At 40.3% G+C, this 16,092-nt stretch overlaps 1 protein-coding gene and 1 non-coding gene across 6 annotated transcripts in view; one reads left to right on the plus strand and one right to left on the minus strand.

Annotated features, from left to right (window-relative positions):
- Pc (pyruvate carboxylase) overlaps window positions 1–16,092 on the minus strand; it is a 119,689-nt gene that overhangs the window by 97,717 nt on the left and 5,880 nt on the right. Inside the window, exon 3 of one of the 5 annotated variants that reach the window (XM_087204993.1) lies at window positions 8,456–8,573. The exons of the other annotated variants lie outside the window; for them this stretch is intronic. The gene's annotated coding sequence lies outside the window, so the exon portion shown is untranslated. The remainder of the gene's footprint in view (window positions 1–8,455; window positions 8,574–16,092) is intronic. 5 annotated transcript variants of the gene reach the window in all.
- Window positions 15,582–15,715, plus strand: LOC147829518 (small nucleolar RNA SNORA1). The gene has a single exon (XR_015449048.1). It is a non-coding gene; the product is annotated as a small nucleolar RNA SNORA1 (small nucleolar RNA).

Genomic DNA, 16,092 nt, shown 5'->3' on the forward strand with positions numbered 1-16,092 from the left:
ATAGGTAGGTTTTCAAGCTAGGAATATACTTTCTTTAATAGGTGCTATTCAAATTTTATATTTCCTCCAGAGTTAGTTTCATTAATTTGTCTTCTAAGTTACTTCTTAGAAGTTGTCAAATTTATTTCAAAAAAGATTTTTGTAATATGCTTTCTATATCCTTTTAAATTCTGTAAAATCTGTGGTAATGTCTCCTAGATCTTAATATTGTAATTTAAAAAATGTATAACTGATATTGTGTAACAGAAAGAAAAGGTCTAAAAGAACAGGGGAATTGGGAGGGGTAGGGGAAGGGAAAAAAGGGAAAGGAAAAAATATGAGAAGAGGAAAAAAATGGAAACAAGGTCTTTGCAAATAGGGAAGGGTGGAGGGGGTAAAGGGAGGGCAAGGGAAGGGGAAAAAAAGTTAGAACCAAGAGACTCATGTAATGGTACAATATCCCAATGATGAATGTAACTGTATTTTATTCCTAAAATGTACCAATAAAGTTAATGGGGAAAAAAAAATCTTCCCTTGTCCTATCCTATAGTGGAACACATTTTCCTCTAAGAGGAGAGTCTGTCTCTCTAAGATACCACTGCCATCATTTAACACAGAGTTGTCCCTGCGTATCTGAGAGGCACCAGTTCCAGGATCCCACTAAGGAATCAAAATCCACAGCTGCTCATGATCTTTAATATAAAATGGCATATTTGCCATGTAACCTACACACATCCTCCATATATTTTTAAACATCTCTAGATTACTTATAACACCTAATACAATGTAAATGCTAAGTAAATAGTTGTAGTACTGTATTATTTAGGGAATACTGACAAAGGGAAAAACTCTGTACATATTGAATACAGACACAATGATTTTTCAAATATTATCAATCTGAGGTTGGTTGGATTCACAGACATGGAAATGCAGATATGAAGGGCCAACTATAAGTAAATAAATACATATATATATATAAATAACTATAAATAGTGTTCTCGTACAGTATTTATTTCACAGTGCTGCTCCCTTATGACCTGAAGGGGGAACACAGAGCCATAGGTAAGGAGGAACTACATTTGAAACTACAAGCTGGGAGTGGGGCCACACACTTGTAATCCCATAACTCTGGGAGACTGAGGAAGGTCTTCAAGTCCGAGCCCAGTCTGTGAAACTGAGATTTAGTGAAACTTTGTCTCAAAATTAAAAATAAAACCAGGTGTGGAGGTGCACACCTGTAATCCTAGCACTCAAGAGGCTGAGGCAGGGGGATCACTGCAAGTTCAAGGCCAGCTGCATAGTGAGTTCAAGGCCAGCCTCAACTACATAGTGAGACCTCGTCTCAAAAAAAAAAATTAAAAATAAAAAAGCAGCCCAGGGATGTAGTTCAGTGTGAAGGCTCTAGGTTCAATCCCTAGTGTATACAAACACACACACACACACACACACACACACACACACACACAGGGCAGCAGCAGGAGCACACATATGCAAAAGAATGAAGGTGGAGTCTTATCTAATACCATAAAGTCCTTCTTATCCATTGGGCACATGTTCCCAGACTTTCGGTGGATGCCTGAAACCTCAGCATATAGAATCCTACATGTTCTGTCTTTTCTTATATATACAAGGAGTGATCAAAATGTAAGGCCAAACCTTATCAAAAAAAGGAAAGGAAAGACTCAAATCCATGCAATTAGGTATGAGAAGGGTGAAATCACAATAGATCCTGCAGAAATCCAGAAGATCATCAATACCTACTTCAAGAACCTGTATTCTATTAAGATGGAAAACACAGAGGAAATGGACAGATTCCTAAATACAAATGAACTGCTAAAGCTGAACCAAGAAGATATAAAAATTCCAGGTATACCAGTATCAGTCAATGAAATTGAAGATGTAATTAAAAACCTGCCAACAGGGCCAGGGATTTAGCTCAGTGGTTCTGCCACCTGCCTCACAAGTGCAAGGTCCCAAGTTCGATCCCCGGTAGAAAAAAAAAAAACCCTACCAACAAAGAAAATCCCAGGCCCTGAAGGATTCACTGCTGAATGCTACATGAGATTTAGGAAGATCTAATGCTGCTACTTCTCAAACTCTTTAATGAAATTGAAAAGAAAGCAATACTCCCAAATTCATTCCTGGAAGCAAGCATTACCCTCATACCAAAACCAGAGAAGGATCCAACCAAAAAAGAGAACTACAGGTCAATGTCCCTAATGAACATAGATGCAAAAATCCTCAATAAGATACTGGCAAATAGAATGTAGCAAATCATCAAGAAGGTTATACACCATGATCAAGTAAGATTCATCCCAGGGATGCAAGGATGGTTCAACATATGCACATCAATAAATATAACACACCATATTAACAGAGCCAAGGACAAAAATCATATGGTTATATCAATAGATGCAGAAAAAGCATTTGACAAAGTCCAACACTCATTCATGATAAAAACCCTACAGAAAATTAGAATCGTCTTTATCTCAACTTGATAAAAGCCATCTATGACAAACCAATAGTCAACATCATACTAAATGGACAAAAACTGAAAGCTTTCACTCTAAAATCAGGAACAAAAGAAGGATGTCCACTGTCACCACTCTTGTTCAATATAGTTCTAGAAACATTAGCCAGAGGAATTAGACAAGAGAAAGAAATAAAAGGAATAGTTCGATCCCTGGTACCAAAAAAGAAATAAAAAGAATAAGGATAGGAAAAGAAGAAGTTAAATTACCATTATTGGCAGATAACATGATACTCTACATAGAAGTCCCCAAAAACTTCACCAAAAGACTTCTAGATTTAATAATCAAATTCAGTAGCACAGCTGGATACAAAGTCAACATTTAAATATCAATATCAATATATCAAATATCAATAGCCTTCCTGTACACAAATAACAAACTCACTGAGAAAGAAATTAGGGAAACCACACTTTTACATGAAAAACTACAGTACTCTGAAAAAAAGAGATCTAAGAGCATATTAGAAAATTGAAAAGTATCCCTTGTTCTTGGATAGGAAGAACCAATATAGTGAAAATGCCCATACTTCCAAAATTGTTATACAGATTTAATGGAATACTGATCAAAATACCAATACTCACAAAATTAGAGAAAGCAATCCTAACATTCATTTGAAACCAGAGGAGATCTAGAATAGCAAAAGCAACAAAGGTAAGGCAGGAGGCATCACAATCCCTGACTTGAAATTATACTACAAAGCTGTTGCGATAAAAAAAAAAAAAAAAAGAGACCTGAGGATCAATGGAACAGGTTAGAAGATGCAGAAACAACTCCAAACACACTCAGCCACCTTATCTTTGACAAAAGAACCAAACACCTTCATTGAAAGAAAGATAGCCTCTTTAATAAATGATGCTGGGAAAACTGGCTTTCCATATGCTGAAGATTAAAACTAGACCCATATTTTTCACCATGCACTAAACTGAAATAAAAATGGATCAAAAATCTAAATATTAAAACAGAAACACTAAATCTGCTGGAAGATAGAATAGGTAGAACTCTTGAAAACATCAGTGTAGGCAAAGACTACGAACAAAACCCCAATCACACAGGAAATATCACAAAGAATCAACAACTGGGATCTCATCTTATTAAAAAGCTTTTGCACAGCAAAAGAAACCACCAACAGAGTGAAGAAACAGCCCACAGTGTGGGAAAAAATTTTTGCCAGCTCTTCCTCAAAGGACTAATATATAAAATATATAAAGAACTCAAAAAAAATCAGAGCCCCCCCAAATTTAAAGAGCCAATCCAAAAATGGGCACCTGAAATGAACAGACACCTCAGATGAAGACGTAGAAATGGCAAATAAATACAAGAAAAAATGTTCAACATTACTGGTCATTCGAAAGATGCAAATTAAAACAATGCTGAAATTCCATCTCACTCCAAAAAGAATGGCTGTTATCAAGAAATTAACCAATAACTGGGCCGGGGATTTAGCTCAGTGGTTTCGTCGCCTGCTGCGCAAGCGCGAGGACCCGAGTTTGATCCCCGGTACCCAAAAAGAAATTAACCAATAACTAATGCTGGAGGGGCTGTGGGAAAAAAGGAACCCTTCTCCACTGTTGGTGGGAGTGTAGATTGGTGCAACCACTGTGGAAATTAGTGTGGAGAGTCCTCAAAAAACTAAAACTGGAGGTTCCATTCAACCCAGCTATTCCCCTTCTTTGTATCTTCCCAAAAGAATTAAAAGCATCATAGCACAGCAATATATGCATACCCACATTTATAGCAATACAGTTTGTAATAACTAAATCTTGGAAACAGCTCAAATGCCCATCAGCCAATGAATGGATAAAGAAGATGTGGGGTTTTTTATACAATGGAATACTACTCTGCCATCAAGAAGGATAAGCTTAGGGCTCAGTGGCACCACACCTGCCTTGCAAGTGCAAGGTCCTGAGTTCAATCCCCGGTACCAAAAAGAAAAAAAAAGAAGGATAAGCTTGAGACATTTCTAGCTAAATGGATGCACCTCGAGACCATACTCTTAAGTGAGATAAATTGGACACACGTGTTTAAATACCGCGCAGCGCTTCTCTGGAGAAACCAAAAGTAGAAATAAGGACCAAACTCTAATAGATACTGGGAAATGGGAAGAAAGAAGGGATAAAATGTAAGGTGAATCTTTAAATTTTTAAAAAAATTATTACAGTAAAAGACACATTGTCATTAATCTCCCTCAAAAATCCTTCCCCTCCACTTGAAAATACTTACCACATCATTCTTGCCACTTTCTGAAGCAGTTCTAGAGGTTTTTTTTCCTCAGGTTTTTTTAATCTGGGAGTCTTTCATAAGTGTGATCAAAAATATGGTTGTTGTAGTCAGGGTTTGCAAGAGAACAGATTTGAAACAAGACACATAATTTACAGGGTTATTTTATAATATTCACCAAAAAAAGTCAAATGCAGAGGAGTGCAAGAGATCTGTCCACACATTAGAGACCCAAAGAATCCAGCTGAGGGCCTGGATCCCATGGCAATGTCCCACACAAGTCCAGCTAAAGGCATAGAGCCCAAGCAGTGTCCTCCATGAGTCCAGCCAAAGGCCTAGAGCCCACACCAATGTCTCATGCAAGTCCGTATGGAGAATCTGCACTGGGAAGGCCCACAGGGTGGTGGTAGAAGCTAGAAAGTCTGTGCCAGTGGGGTGAACGATATGTGTCACCAGGCTGAGAGATCTGCACTGGAGCCAGGAAGTAATGCTCAAGGCAAAGACCAGAGCTCCCCTGACAAGAACAGCAGCTATCCCCGGTGACAGCGATGAGACTAGCCAAATTTGTATCAGGAAAACCAGCTGCGGCAAGCTTCTCCAAGAAAACCAACAGCATACAATCTTCCCCTCCTGTTCTTTTTATGCCATTGGCAACAATCCTCAGGTGGGTCATCCAGAACCACGCTGACTCCGTTCAGCTGAGCGTTCGAAGTTAATCTACCACAACTGTGAATGCTGCTGCCAAGTACCATCCAATGGAAAGGCAGGCTCATAAACACATGGTGCGTCCTCATCCACCTTATTCCCTGGATCTGGCACTGTCCGACTCCTGGCTCTTCCTCAAAATCAAAATGACCACCAAAGGTAAATGTTTTGAAAGACTCATGACACTGAGGCAGCCACGACAGCACAACTAGACACTAACTAAAGAGGATTTCCAAAACTGCTTCCGAAAGTGGCAAGAATGATGGGATAAGTGTGTTCAAGTGAGAGGGAGTATTTTGAGGGGGATTACTTTCACCGCAATACATTTTTTAATGTAAGCATTTACCACATTTTTCAATAATGCCACATTGATACCTATCATATAGTTTAATTTATGCATTAGGCACAGTAAGAGATTCACATTAATAAAGAATAACTATAACAGGGGCCGGGGATTTAGCTCAGTGGTTCCACCGCCTGCCTTGCAAGCAGAAGGATCCGAGTTCAATCTCTGGTACCAAAAAAATAAAAGAATAATTATAACAATATATTGTTGTAATAATAATGTGCCAGCCAGGAATGGTGGTGCTTGCCTGTAATCCTAGCTACTTGGGAGGCTGAGGCAGGAGGACTGCAAGTTTGAGGCCAGCCTGGGGAACTTGGGGAGATTTTGTCTCAAAATAAAATGTATAAAAGGCTAGGATATAGCTCAGTAGTAGAGCACTTGCCTGGCATACATGAGGCCCTGGGTTCAATCCCCAGTGCTGCAAAAATAATTTAAAAATAAAAGTAACGTGAATCCTCTTTCTCTCCCCCCCCCATATTATTATACTACACTCACTCTTCTTGTGATGGTGTCAGTGATACAGTGCCTACTTGATGAGATGAAGTGAAGTGGGTGACACAGGTGTTGTGACATAGTGATAGGCTACTATATAAAGGTTAATTGAACACAACATGGCATTACCAGAAAGTAGACAGGAGAACCACAATGGCTACCAAGCAACTGACAGGCAGGTAATGTATATGGTACAGGTTAGCTGGACAAAGGGATGATTCATATCCTGGGTAAGAGGGAGCCGGAGCAGGAAGCATCATAGTCTAGATTTAAAATTATACTACAAAGCTACAATGATAAAAACAGCATGGCAATGGCACAAAAACAGACATGTGGATCAATGGAACAGGATAGAGGATGCAGAAACAACCCCAGGCACATTCAGGCATCTGGTCTTTCACAAAGGGGCCAAAAACATACACTGGAGGAAAGACAGCCTCTTTAACAAATGGTGCTGGTCGGGCCGGGGATTTAGCTCAGTGGTTCCACCGCCTGCCTCACAAGTGCAAGGTCCCAAGTTCAATCCCTGGTATAAAAAAAAAACAAAAACAAATGGTGCTGGTAAAACTGGCCATCCACATGCAGAAGACTCACATATCTCACCATGTACTAAATGAAAATCAAAATGTATCAAAGATCTAAATGTTAAAACAGAAAGAATCTGCTGGAAAGTAATATACGTAATATTCTTGACAGGTGTAGGCAAGGACTTTCTGAATAGAACCCCAATTGCACAAAAGATAACATCAAGAATCAACAAATAGGATCGTAAAATTAAAGAGCTTCTGCACAGCAAAGGATATAACCAGTAAAGAGGTAACTTACAGAACAGGAAAACATTTTCATCAGCTACTCCTCAGGCAGAGGATTAATATCTCTTTTTTTTTTTTTTTTTTTTTTTTTTTGAGACAGGGTCGCACTTATATAGTCTGGACTTGGAACTCACTGTGTAGCCCAGGCTGGTCTTGAACTCATGGTGATCCTCCTGCCTCAGCCTCCCAAGTGCTGGGATTACAGGCATGTACCACCATGCCTGGCTAATATCTTTCGTTTGTTTTTGAAGCAAAACATTTATTGGTACATTTTAGACACACATAGTGGTAACATTCATCATAGAGAATCTGCACCTGTACATGATATATCCTGCCTCTTCTTTTTTTCCCATTCCCCCCTCCCCTCGGACCCGTTCCCCCCCCAGATACAAAAGCTTTGTTTCCATTTTTCCCTTCTATTTTCACTTTTTTTCTTGTCCTTTCTTTCCTTTCCCCCTCCCCCCTCCCTTGTTCCTCTTCTCATTTGAACATTTTCTTCCCATTTCCCAATATCTATTATACATTTTGGTCCTGATATATACTTTTGGTTTCTCACACCAGAGAAACTATGCAGTATTTATTTGTTTCTTTTTTTTTTTTTTTTGGTACTGGGGATCGAACTTGGGACCTTATGCTTGCGAAGCAGGCGGCAGAACCACTGGGCTAAATCCCCAGCCCTAACTATGCAGTATTTAAACATGTGTGTTCAATTTATTTCACCTAAGAGTATAGTCTCAAGGTCCAGCCATTTAGCTAGAAATGTCTCAAGCTCATATTTCTTTATGCAGAGTAGTACTCCATTATATAAATTTTTTTAAAAACACTTTTTTAATATCTTTTTTGTCCACTCATCGGTTAATGGGTATTTGGGCAGTTTCCAAAACTTAGCTATTACAAATTATCTGGCTAATATCTTGAATATACAAAGAAATCAAAAGAATTAGCCAAGTATTTAGCTTAGCGGCACCACACCTGCCTTGCAAGCACAAGGTCCTGAGTTCAATCTCTGATACCAAAAAAAAAAAAAAGGCAACTGAAATGAAGACACTTCTCAGAAGTACAAATGGCTAATACATGAAAAAATGTTTGATATCTCTGGTCATTAGAGAAATAGAACTTAAAACAACACTGAGATTCCATCTTACTCCAGAAAAAATGGTCATCAAGAAATCAAATAATAACATACTGGAAAGGCTGCAAGGGGGAAAGGTACCCTTCTACAATGTTGATGGGAATATAAACTAGTACAACCATTATAGAAATCAGTATGGAGATTCCTCAAAACACTAAAACTACATATTCCATTTCTATTCCCCTTCTAGGTATCTTCCAGGAAGAGCTAAAGACATCATATTATAGTGATACATACATACCTATGTTTATAGCAGCAGAATTCATAATAGCTACATCTTGGAAGTCACTTATAGCTCCATCAATAGATGAATGGATAAAGAAAATGTGGTATTTATGGAGTACCAATGGAGTATCACTCTGCCATAAAGAAGGATAAACTTAAGTCATTTGTAGAAAAATAGATGTACCTTGAAAGCATAATGTTGAGTGAAATAAATCAGACACACAAGCTTAAATATCGCATGGTTTCTCTTACATGAGAAACTCAAAATATAAATAAAGGGCAAAATAAAAGGTAAATAATAGGAAATAGGGAGATAGATCTTTTGCCAAAGGCAAGGGAACACTATCAAGGCTAGAGATGTAACTCAGTGCTCAACAGTAGAGCATTTGCTTAGCACATGCAATGCCCTGGGTTCAATCCCTCATACTATTAGAAAAGAAAAGAGAAAAGATGGGACAAGACTACCAAGTGGGTAGAAAGGCAATCCTCCCAGTAGGAGAAAATATTTATATATCATACATCTCTAAGAGATTAATATTCAGAATATACAAGATAACTGGTAAAACCCAACAATAAAAATACTCCAACAATCCAATTCAAAAAGGGCAAAAGATCTGAAGGAACATATAAACTGCCTATATTAGCACTTTAGTGAGACCCTGTCTCTAAACAAAAAATAAAAAAGGAGCTGGGATGTAGCTCAGTGCAAAGGCCTTAGGTTTAGTCCCCAGTACCACCACACACGCATGCACACACACATGCACAAACATATGCATGCAGTGCACACATGCACACATGAACACACGCATACTTGCACGCACCTACACATGCATGTACATGAGGAGAAAATAAGCATTGATAAGGATATGGAAAAATTGGAACCACTGTGCACTATTAGTGGGAGTGTAAAATGGTGCAGTTGCTGTGGAAAATAGGATAGCGATTTCTAAAAACACTAAAAATAAAATTACACGATACAACAACTACCCTTCTGGGTATATACCTAAAAGAAGTCAAAGAAAGGTCTAGAAGCTCCTGCAGCATAAGAATCTAAGAAAGCATCCTGCTAATTTCCACCCTACTCAAATATTGTTTTCTTGGAATGCCAAAGCCCTCCACTCTTACCCACATGGGCCCACACATACAGACATCACAGGAGGGGTCTCACTACATGAATATTTCACTCACCACACACAAACTTCCCGGGGGCAGATCCATGACCAGAACAGCAAAGCAAATTCCACATCTGTTTATCATCTAAGATCTAATCTCTAACAAAAATTGGATGGCGATGGCCCTGCTAGCTCTGCTGGGGTCAGGGAGAAGCCAAATTCTCTCCATTTCCAGGGGGATGAACTGGAAGAACAGGAAAAGGTGGCACTGGTTCCAATTGCCTAGATTTTTTATTGACCAAGCCTAACCCGAAAGCAAGAACTCGTTAAGCTCCAGGCTCCCTTTCTCTTTTTTAGAAAAAAAAAGAGGAGAAATGCCAAACCTAGACTCAGAAGACTAAGATTCAAAATCTGGCACTGCCAGGTCACTGACTTGATTGGACAAGACCTCGGTCAGACAAAGCCTTAAAAGAGAGCAACAGGGCCGGGGATTTAGCTCAGTGGTTCCGCTGCCTGCCTCGAAAGCGCAAGGTCCCAGTTCGATCCCCAGTACCAAAAAAAAAAAAAGAGAGAGACCAACAATCCAAGTTCTACCTAGTTTGCGGTTACACTCCATAAAAAAAAGAAATGAAGCCTTGAGTAGATTAATTGAATCTAGTCAAATGGTTTAGCAGCCTGGGTAGAGAACTTCAGTTATGTGAGAAGAGATTAGGCAATGTGATGCCTGTATCTGGGGCACAGGGGCTGTGAGACCATCCCCATTTGGGGGCAAATGGCAATGAATCAGGCACTACTTAGCAGCTGGATTCAAGGCCAAGACCTAGTTTCATCCTGGCCAGCAGTCTCTTGAGGAAACATATAAGGAAAATATCATCTGGTTGAGGAAGAAACCTAAAAGTTACTTAGGAAGGTAATGTACTATGTTTGAGATCATGTGATTTATTTCCTTAGTAAGTAAGCTTCTTTAACTCCAGGAAGAGCCAGGCATGGTGGTGCATGCCTATAATCCCAGCAGTTGGGAGGATGAGGCAGGAGGATTGCCTCAAATTGAAGGGCAGGCTGGGCTACATAGTGAGATACTGTCTCAAAAAACAAACCAACCAAACAACAACAACAAAAAATGTGTGTGTTGAATTTGGGGTGTTAGCTCAGTACTATAGCACATAGCTAACATGCAAGAGCCCTGGATTTTGATCCCCAGGACTAAAAAAATAGAATAAAATCTGTGTATTTCTGTTCCTTTGTGTATTTCAATGTTTAAGAGAACTAGGTTGGTTCAGAATAACAAGTCAATCTTGAGATTCCAATTAAAACATACTGAGTAACTGATTTAAACTTATGATTTTAGGTAGGAATTTTACTAAGTTAAAAATCACTGGGACATGGTAGTACACACCTGTAATCACAGCTTCTCAGGAGGCTGAAGCAAGAAGATCAAAAGTTCTTGAATGCCTCGGCAATTTAGCAAGATCCCATCTCAAAATTTAAAAAACCTATTAAAGGCTAGGGATGCGGTTCAATGCAAAGGCCCCAAGTTCAATCCCTGGTACCACCTAAATAAATGAACAAATAATAGGGCTGGATATGTAGCTCAGTGGTAGTGCACCCTACAGTTTGAACCCCAGTACTGAAAAAAATCTGTGTTGGCAGATGACAAGCATGTGAAAAGGTACTCAACAAATTGGTCATGGAAATTCAAACCCTAATGAGATACCACTATATACCTTTTTAAATGATTGAATTTTTTTTCAGGTACTGGGGATTGAACCCAGGGCTTCGTGCATACTAGGACTTCCCCAGTCCTTTATTTTATTTATTTTATTAGTACATGTTTGGTTTTTTCCCTCTATACATGGCTTTTATTATTTACATAATACAATATAGCATCAATGCTGAATAGTATGATTATGTGCAATACATAAATATGAACTATATGTACACATCTGCAAATCTAAATTGGAACTAAGGTACATAAAATTGAAAGCAAAACTGAATGCTTTAATAAAAGTAAAAACTACGACCAAACACTGCAATAAGAAGTAGTGCCTCATGTACATACTTAATTATTAACAGATGAAAAATGAAAACAGGCATTACCACAACACTAATCTAACTATACTGATTTATATATAAAAAAACACAAGTTTCATACATCACAGGAAACCTTCCATTATAACACAGATATTAGTACATGATTGTGATACATAGTGAATGCATTCATCATGGGGTGTTGGTACATATACAAATCCCATCTCAATCATTTTTTATTTATCCTTTCCTTCCCCTCCTACCCTCCTGCTTCTCTCCCTCCATCTCTAGATCCTCTTCCCATCTGCAAAAGGTCCCCCTCCCTGTTTCCTATTATCTATCTTTTATTTTGCTCTTTAAATTATTCATACTTTGAGCTTCTCATATAAGAGAAACCATGTGATATTTAACCTTCTGTATCTGATTTATTTCTTCTGTATCTGATTTATTTCCCTTAGCATGTGGTCTCAAAGTGCATCTTAAACAGCTGAAATTAAAAAGACTGACCATAGTCAGTGCTGGGGAAGATGCTGAGAGATTAGAACTCTCATACACCGCTGGTGGGAATATAAAATAGTACAACTGCAGTTCAACCACTCCATTCCTAGGCATCTGCCCAAGAGGAAATACATGTTCAAACAAACACTTGTGCATAAATGCTTCACTTGTAATTGCCAAAACCTGAAAGCAGCAAAGATGACTAACACCAGGTGAACAGATAAACTGTGTACTCTCCATGTAATGGAATAATTACTCAGCAATAAAAAAGAATGAAATATTGATATATACAACAACATGAACACATCTTTAAATAATTATGGCTGAGTTAAAGAAGGCAGACAAAATACAATAACTACTATATGAGTTCATTTATGGAAAATTCCAGAAAATGCAAATTAATCTATAGTAACAGAAAGCAGTGTAGTAGTTCCTTAAGAACGGGAGGCAGGGGCCAGGGGTTTGGCTCAGTGGTTCCACTGCCTGCCTTGCAAGCACAGGGTCCTGAGTTCGATCCCCAGTACCAAAAACAAAAAAAAACAAAAAAAAAAGAAGGGGAGGCAGATACATGGGGAGAGGGATTCCACATGTGCAGGTGTGTTCACTGTCTGGACTATGGTGGTGGGTTCACAAATGCACATTTATTAAAACTTACCAAACCAGCTGGGGATTTAGCTCAGTGGTTCTGCCACCTGCCTCGCAAGTGCAAAGTCCCAAGTTCGATCCCCGGTACCAAAAAAAAAAAGCCTTACCAAACTGTACATTTTCAACATGTACAACTTATTATGTCAGTAATACCCCAGGAAAGCTGTTTAAAAATCAAATATTAAAGAGGATGGGCTGGGGATTTAGCTCAGTGGTTATGCCACCTGTCTTGAAAGTGTAAGGACCCGAGTTCAATACCCAGTACCAAAGAAAAAAAAAAGGATAGGGATGTTTACAAAAAATTTAGAGTCAGCTTAATTCATTAGATTTATAGGGGTTAAGTATTAGGAAATTTTTAAATTAGGCAACTGGAAGATGTATTAAAATAATTTAAAAAGAGTAACTATAATTTATAAATTCAATATAAAAATTTCAAATCAGAGGCAAGGCGTGGTGGCACATGCCAGTAATCCCAAAACTCCAGAGGCTGAGGCAGGAGGAGCATTGTGAGTTCAAGACAAGTCTGGGCTACACAGTGAGTGCCAGGGCAGCCTGAACTGCATAGCGAGATCGTCTCAAAAAGAAAAAAGAAAAAAAAAAGAGGCCAAGTATTGCGACGGTTAAATTTTTCTAGAATATAAATGGAATGGAAAAATCTGTAGGTATGGTTAAGAGCTAAACTTAAAAGACTAGATTTTTGTTTGTTTGCAGGGCTGGGGATAGGGCCTCCAGTATGCTAGGGAAATGTTCTACCACTGAGCCACACCCTCAACCCTAAAACTAGATTTTTAAATTTATAACCTTAATAAACTGAAAAACAATTTTTCCACCCCAGTAATTTCTGAATAATCTTTTCATTATTCAAAAATCCAAGGATAGGAATGGGTGTGGCATCCAGAACCTCACCCAGACACCACTCAGCAGTCACCAGGAACACTCCTTCAGAATCTACGTTTCCTGACCCATAAGAACAATGTGTCCCTGAATGTTTATTATTAGTAATTTATTAAGATAGACTTTAAACAGCACATAAGTCAGAGAAAGTGCTCAGAGAAGCATAAAGTGAGTGTGGGTATAAGAAATGAGCATTAGGGCCGGGGATTTAGCTCAGTAGTTCCACTGCCTGCCTTGCAACCGCAGGGACCGGAGTTCGATCCCCGAGTTCAATCCCCGGTACAAAAAAAAAAAAAAAAAAGAGAGAGAAATGAGCAGTAGCTGGGAGTGGTGGTGCACACCTGTAATCCCAGCATTTCGGAAGGCTGAGGCAGGAGAACCACAAGTTTGAGCTATCCTGGGCAATTCAGCAAGCAGAGTTAGGGTAGTGGTCTGGGGATTACAACTTAGTAGAAAGGGCCTGGGTTAAACCCCTAGTACAGGGACGGGGTGGGGAAAAAGAAAAGAGCAGCATGATATCCTCGTATCACCCCTACTAACTACGGATATTCCAGACCCTGGGCGGACCAACGACAGAAAGGAGGAAGGTGACACACGTATCCTCACAGACTAAGCATGACTCAGCACAGACAGGCCACAGAATTTTCCACAGCCTCAGCCGCAGATGTCAAGTCGCCTGCCGATCAGGAGAGGAGCCACCACTGAAGGAGTCCGCCGAGTCCCTCAGGGCAGCGCGTGGAAACGTACTTCCAGCGGCTGCAGTTGCGCAGTCTCCCAGGCCCCGCCCCCCCCTCCCCCCGGCCGCCTGCAGGTCCCGACACGGGGCGGACAGGAGCACTGGGGGCTAAGGAGGCTGGGAGGACCTGGGGTTCTGCCTTCTTGCACAACAACAACAACAAAAAGCCCACACCCACCTCCGTCCAGGCTCACTAAGCAGAAAGCTCCAGAGTGGGGTACCCCCCCCACACTTGGATGACAGAGCCTTGGATACAGTAACTAAGGAAAGCTCCTGGGAACCAGCAGGGCCTTGGGAACTGATGAGCTGAACAAGCTTTGACAAACCAGATGATCAGGGAGAAGGAGGCCCTTCTTGGTGACTAGTTTTCCCTTCCAATTGATGGATTTGGGAGAAGACATTAATAAACGAAGACAGCCTTAAACAATAGAGTTGGCATCTTCGATTCTGCTCATCAGACTTCTCCAGGTTTTGGTTTCTTCAGCTCTCTAATATAGGTGCTTGGGGGATTTCACCCAACGCCCCACTTCTCCTCACAGGGACACAAGCAAGAGAAATAACATCCAACTCTATCAACCCCCAGAATAAGCCTCCAGAGTGAGCAGAGAAAACAGGGTGGAGGAAACGTGGTGGGGGAGGAGCTCTCACCACAGGGCTCGGCCATTTCCACCTCGTACTCATCTGCCCTTCAAAGTCAGCTCTCTCAGCAAACTGTCATAGAAAACAGCTACTGCTGGCCCAAAACTAGGACAGGAGGACTGTGGGAAATCCCATAAAGGAAGCCAACTCCTAGGTCATGAAGAACACCTTGAGAAAAATCCCTACACAATGGGTTGGAAAGCCAAGAAAAATCCCTGTACAAATGAATCCCCACTCCACATTCAACATGAGCTCTGGGGAAAGCTGAGCCACAAAGTCCCCAACACCCTGGTCAATCCCCAGTACTGCACCCCACGAAAAAAAAAAAAAAGAACAAAAAAGGTCCTTAAGCATATAGTTGTGAGAGACAGAGCAGCCAGCCTGCATTTGGATGAAGGGAACCTAACTATTAGTGTCATCAAGGCTGGAAGAATGCCTGGCCAGGCTGTTCTTTCATCTGAGTGGGGGAGTCAGGTGAAGAAGCCCAGCCCAGAGGGCCTAGGAATTTAGGCTGGGGAGACACAACTGAATTTCACAGCCACCTGCAGTCAGGGAGCTGCACAGTAGGGGAAACCTTAAAAGCAGGACAAAGCCTCATTCTAGATGAGAATGGGCACTATTGATTGGTGTCCAAAATTGCTCAGTGTGGCTAAAATTGAGACACAGGTCATGCTTCCATCACAGTAAACATATTACAGTGGTGACAATGAGACCTGTAACATTTTGCTCAAGAATAATGAAAAATGTTGACTTTCAATATTAGAAATGAATGATTAAGGAATAATACAGAATCTAGATCATGTGCCACAACATCAACACTATGTAAAATTCAAATTCTAGTGAAAAAAAAAAAAAGAAGCGGGTTATAGCAAGCAGTGCTGCCTGGGCACTAGGTAGGGGAAAGAAGGGACAATTCCCCCTTTACTCCCTTGTCATTGTGACTAGTAGGGCAGCAAACGCACATTAAGTGTTCTCAAAACTCCTGCTAGAGCCACCTCTCATGCCCCAGCTGCATGCTTCCCCAAGTCTCTCACCACCCAGCTCCCCAACCTCTGTGGCCCCCAAAGAAGGGGTCTTCTCAGGCTCTGCCTTGTCTGGGGG

This window comes from Heterocephalus glaber, unplaced genomic scaffold (assembly GCF_053883595.1).
Source record: "Heterocephalus glaber isolate CG9 unplaced genomic scaffold, H.glaber_assembly_v1.0 deba00000594, whole genome shotgun sequence".
NCBI lineage: Eukaryota > Metazoa > Chordata > Mammalia > Rodentia > Bathyergidae > Heterocephalus > Heterocephalus glaber.